We start from the raw sequence: 6,506 nt of genomic DNA, 5'->3' as shown, positions 1-6,506 counted from the left end.
AACACTTCTCTTTTGAAGCATAAGGATGGAAAGGCTAAGGCCGATTTTGTAAGAAAATTGCATGAGAAAGTGAAAAAATTTGAAAAGAAAAATGAGAGTTATGCTAATATGCCAACAAAGGAAGAAAAATGATGATTTTTGAACCCCGAGATTGGGTTTGGGTGCATATGAGGAAGGAATTGTTTCATTTACAAAGGAGGTGGACATTTCCAAGTGTTATATAGAATCTATGATAAGGCTTATAAAATAGCACTTTCATGTGAGTACGATATTAGTGCTACTTTTAATGTCACTGATTTATCTCTTTTTGATGTAGGTGACGGGGATTTCAATTCGTAGTCGAATTCACTTCAAGAGGGAGGGAATGACGAGGACATGAAAATCAAGGATACTAGTGAAGCACTTCAAGGTCTAGGAGGACCAATGACAAGGGGACATCCCAAGAAAGCTAAAAAAAACCTTAAACCAAATGGTGACTACTATCATGAAAGCAATGCCCAACTTAGAAGAAATGGAGTCCAAATAGGTCAACTACATAAGTCCACACGGAGAAGACTTGGAAGCATGAGATGTTGCCTATTTGCTTTGTTTTATTTGGGTCATAACTTGATTTTAATTAGGCCCAACACTTTAGTTTATTTTATTTTTGTGAGTGTTTTGATTAAGTGTGACTCGTGGGTTACTCATGAGATGTGTTGCCCATCTTTTGTTTTGGCATGTTTTGGTGTGTTTTTTTTTTTTGAAATAAAAGTGAGTTGGATCACAAAGCAAAGTGGTGTCCAAGAAGCCTCAAAGGGGAGGTACAAAAGCACTTACGTGGTGTATAAACAATCAACCTTGGATGTTTTGAGGGTTGAAAGAAATTCTTCATATTTTGTAACCAACAAGCCATTAAAAAGAGACAAAGGCATTCAAGAGAGGAGACAATACTTTCACTACAAGAAAACACTCATTTTGTGGCCAACTTTACAAATATTTTGTGGCCGAAAAAAACTCTCACAAATTAGTGGCCGAAAAAACCCTCACAAATACAAAAATTCAAATTTCTATTTATTTGTACCTGAAAAAGCTCTCACAAAAGACTACAATTTTAGCTGGATTTTGTGGTTGCTTAAGCCCTCACAAAATCACAACGTTGTCATTTTGTGAGGGCTTAGGCTGCCACAAAATTCCGCTGAAATTGGAGTCAGTCGCGGCCTAAAATTTCGAGTGTTTCACGAATTCAATGGAGTCGCCACCAAAATTTATTTTAAAATAGGGAAACCCTTAAAAATAGAAAAAATAAAAAAATGGTATTCGAAACCAAATTTTGAGTTCGGGAGTCGATTATGCGCAGGGAAGGTATTAGCACCCTACGACATCCGTTAAAACAACGGTTACCTATAATTAATTGTGCAAAATTAATTTTAACTTAAGTATATTTACTTTTCTTTATTATTAAATATGAATAACAATTATTACTATATTTAAAATATGATTTTGAAATAAATATGTACTTAACAAATAAAGGGAAAAAAAAAGAAACTTTTATTTATGTGCTTGACAAGAATGTGATCTTGCTCCTACGTATCTCCTGGTGCGATGGAAAAATCAAAGCTACGTAGTTCTTAATTAAAAACAAAACAGATGCGTTGAGTGTGTTTTAAAGAAAATTTGTTTTGTGATAAAAAGTATTTTGACAAAATAGAAAAATAAAAGAGTTTGATTTGAATAAATACTTTAAAATACGAGTTTTAAGACGATCAAGTTGTACAACTCGTGTCCTAAAACTCAAGGAATAAAGAAGATTTCACATCTAATTTAATCCTCTAAAAAGTATTTTATTATTCTCGATTTTAAAATTGAGTTTCAAAACTACCAAGTAGTACAACTTGTGTTTTAACAACTCAGAGATAAAAAAAGTTACATCTATTAAATAAGCCGATTTTAGATTAGTTCATTAAAATAAATAAATGAATGAATAAATAAATAGAATAAAATAAATAAACTAAAATAAAATAATTAAATAAATAAATGAAGAGAAATTTAGAACTATCAAGTTGTACTACTTGTGTCCTAACAACTCAAAGATTAAAAAGATGTCATATCTAATAAATAAGTCTATTTTAGATTAGTTCATAAATAAATAAATAGATGAATGAATAAATAAATAAATGAATAAATAAATAAATAAATAGAAGAGATTTCTAGAACTATCAAGTTGTACTACTTGTGTCATAACAACTCAAAGATTAAAAAGATGTTGCATCTAATTAATCTTTAATAAAATATTTTATTGATATTTGAGTTTGTTTTTAAAACTTGATATATGTGTTTTTTTTACTAACTCTAAATGTGTTTTTTTTTTAAACTTGATATATGTGTTTTTTTAAAACTTGATATTTGTGTTCTTTACTAACTCTTAATGGGCTGAGTCTGAATAACATGTTTAGTTTTTTACTAACTCTAAATGGGTTGACCACACCTTCAAGTGCAAACCCGAGCCCAACTACAACCAAAACATCCAAATGAAAAAACCTAGCTATAGAGAAGGGGAGGGCGGCCGCTGTTGATTTTTTACACAAAATACAAGTATAGAGAGCATTAGAGAGATATAAGCAACCAAGAAAGAAGTAGAGAGAGGCAGAAAGATACCGAGAGGCCGCGAGAAGGAGAAGAGACCAAGGAAGCCGCGAGAAGTGTGGTTGCTCCAAAAGGCACCGGTTTCAACAACGATGGTGACAATATAAAGGTTTGGTTTTTCTCCTTTTATCTTTCTCTGTGCGTTTTTTAGTGGTGTTAATCTTATATCCTCCCCCTTTGAAATTTTATAGGGTATATTTATAGAGTTTTTTTATGTGTTTAGTTGTTTTCTGGTCTGTGCCATTGTTTGAGTTTGAGCTTTCTAAAACCTTGTTTGATGTTTTAATCTCTTTGCTCATAACCTGCATTTTTCTGCACCTCTGATGCCTTCATAATTTTAGATTATTTGTTTTGATCTGTTGACTTGCTGAGATTATTCATTTGTCTTTTAGTTTCTTTTTTAAACTCAAAAATTTGTAATTTTAGTTTCTTATTGTAATTTTATTTGGCTTTATTCTTGGTTTGTAATTTGATTGTAATATGAAATTGTAATTTGAAACTGATTTGGTATTGTAAATTGATGAGCCTAATAATTTTATTTCCCTTTTTAATATATATTTCCTTTTTGATTTTATTTTTAAATAAATTGGACAAAATTAGGGTGCTACAGCTGCCCCTATTTAATTATATTTCACTTGAAAAATATGAAAATATGAATAACAATGGTATTCGTTTTCATGTTATAAGGTAAAAGATAAGTAAATATAAGGACCTCAATTTTTTCCAATAACAAACACATGTATTAAAGTGCATTTGAAATTTAAAGTGAGAATGATGCAAAAAAAAAAAAAAAAGATTCGGATTAATTACCGATGCGTAGACTGACAGAAATCAGATTGGTTACCGATGCGTAGATCGACATAAATGAAGGTGATCGTCTTCGGATTGGTTACCGATGCGTGGATCTATAGAAATTAAAAATGACCGTCTTCGGATTGGTTACCGATGTGTAGATCTATAGAAATGAAAGTGATCATCTTGAGATTGTTTACCGATGCGTAGATCTATATGAAAGTGATCGTCTTCGGATTGGTTACCGATGCGTGGATCTATAGAAATTAAAAATGATAGTCTTCGGATTGGTTACCGATGCGTAGATCTATAGAAATAAAAGTGATCGTCTTCGGATTGGATATCGATGCGTAGATCTAGAAATTAAAAATGATCGTCTTTGAATTGGTTACCGATGCGTAGATCTATAGAAAAAATGATCATCTTCGGATTGGTTACCGATGCGTAGATCTATAGAAAAAATGATTGTCTTCGGATTGGTTACCGATGCGTAGATCTATAGAAATGAAAAAATGATCGTCTTCAGATTGGTTACCGATTCGTAGATCTATAGAAATGAAAGTGATCATCTTTGGATTGTTTACCGATGTGTAGATCGTAATTGGTCCAATCTTGAAGGTAGATAAAAAGGGGGAATAAGTATATGATATTTGCAATTCGGATGATAAGGTATGAACGATTCATTTGTGTGTGATGCATTGAGTATAGGTAAAATATCAATGAAGATGCATGGATCATGTGAGTATGAGGAAATTATGTATGGTTTATGTGTCATGCATTATCGATAAATTTTTGTTCTTTTATTTGATTCCCCGATCCTTATGCTCTTCTCCGTCCCAAAATTCAATTGATGATTAAAGACAAATATTGTTTCCACATAATGACTCTTCGTATCTATCGAATGATCGCTTTTTTCAGTGAAGCAAAAATCCATTGTTTAAAATGACTACACTCCTTATTATTCTTCACACACTCATATATCTTGAGAATCAAACGAGTTCCCGTGTATATTTTCAAGTGTCAAAATGTTTAAAATATTTTTATATTTTCACATATTTCAAATTCTAACATTTATTATTATAAAACAAAATTTGAAACAATAGAGCACTCAATAATGAAACTGGATTGGTACTTAAGAGTGTAATATACAACATCGAATGACAATATTGAAAAATGTACATTCGTTACATTAAAAGCAAAACAACGGAGGCAGGGGTTACAATGTGGGGACGAGTATGTTTAATTTAAGTAGAGACATAACAAACGCTAGTCATTCTTGTAATTTAGGAATCCTAATAATCAGCTTCCAAGAATAATAATTGCCCCAGTTTGAAGTGCTTGATTTTTTTCATCCCTAACTTTTGCATGGACTACTCTTCCAAGTTTCCAATCCATCAGGATGCTCTAATTTTTGCCTAGGTCGCCCTTTCAGGTTTTCAACCTAGCGAGCTCATCACCGTTTTTAAGCATAATACTTTTTGACTGCATCTGAGTTTACTGGAAGTGGAAGCTCATCTCCATCCATTTCGGCGAGTATTAGAGCTCCCGCAGAGAAAGCTTTTTTCACAACATATGGTCCTTCGTAGTTCGGAGTCCACTTTCCCCGAGAATCCTTTTTTATGGGCAATATTTTCTTTAACACTAATTCCCCTTCTTGAAACTCTCGAGTACAGATTTTTTTCTCGTAGGCTTTTTTGAGTCTCTTCTGATAAAGCTGACCATGACACAAAGCTATCATTCTTTTTTCTTCTATGAGATTCAGTTGGTCATATCGTGATTGAACCCACTCCGCCTCTTCCAGTTTTGTTTCCATCAAGACTCTGATTGAGGGAATTTCAACTTCAATGGGAAGTACAACTTCTATTCCATACACCAACGAGAAAGGAGTTGCCCCTGTTGAGGTACGAACAAAGGTTCTATAGCCATGTAATGCAAAGGAAAGCATTTCATGTCAATCCTTATATGTCTCCACCATCTTTTGTATGATCTTCTTGATATTCTTATTTGCTGCTTCTACAACCCCATTCATTTTTGGACGATATGGCGAAGAATTATGATGCTGAATTTTGAAACTATCACACAACTCCTTCATCATTTTATTATTCAGATTGGTCGCATTGTCAGTGATTATTTTATTTGGTAAGCCATATCGACAAATCAATTCTCTTCTGCAAAATTTGACAACCACACTTCTCGTCACATTGGCTTAAGAAGCGGCTTCAACCCATTTTGTGAAGTAATCAATAGCTACCAAGATAAACCGGTGACCACTGGGAGCTTTTGGCTTGATGAGTCCAATAACATCCATCCCCCACATTGAAAATGGCCATGGTGATGTTAAAACATTCAAAGAGGTGGGCGGTACATGTACTTTATCAGCATATATTTGACATTTGTGACATTTCTTTACGTGACTAAAGCAGTCGGATTCCATGGTCAATCAATAGTAGCCAGCCCTTAAGATTTGTCTTGCCATTGTGTGTCCATTTGCATGAGTTCCAAAAGAACCTTCGTGAACCTCTTGGATAATTTTCTCCGCTTCTGCTTAATCCACACATATGAGGAGAACCATATCATGATTTCTCTTATAAATCACATCACCATTTAAGAAGAAGTTCATTGAGAGTCTCCTCAAAACCCTCTTGTCGTTTTCTGAAATACCCGATGGATATTCTCTATTCTTAACATAGGATTTGATATCATAAAATCATGGTTTGATATCAAGCTCTTCTTCTATCGATAAGCAATATGCTGACTTATCCTTTTGTTGAATTTTTATGACCAGCACATCTTGACCGACGCTTATTTTGAACATTGATGATAGTGTGGCCAAAGCATCAGCCAATTGGTTTTCTTCTCGAGGAATATGGTGAAAAGTGATATGCTCGAAATTTTCTACCAATTCTTTGATATGTGTATGATACGAAATCAATTTGGAATCTCGAGTTTCTCACTCTCCTTTTGTTTGATGGATAACCAAAGATGAGTCTCCATATACCTCAAGAACTTTTATCTTTGACTCAATGGCTGCTTTAATGCCCATTACACATGCTTCATACTCTGCAATATTGTTTGTGCAATCAAAACACAAT

This window comes from Cicer arietinum, chromosome 3 (genome assembly GCF_000331145.2).
Source record: "Cicer arietinum cultivar CDC Frontier isolate Library 1 chromosome 3, Cicar.CDCFrontier_v2.0, whole genome shotgun sequence".
Classification (NCBI taxonomy): Eukaryota; Viridiplantae; Streptophyta; class Magnoliopsida; order Fabales; family Fabaceae; genus Cicer; species Cicer arietinum.
Note: the sequence above shows the minus strand (reverse complement) of the source record.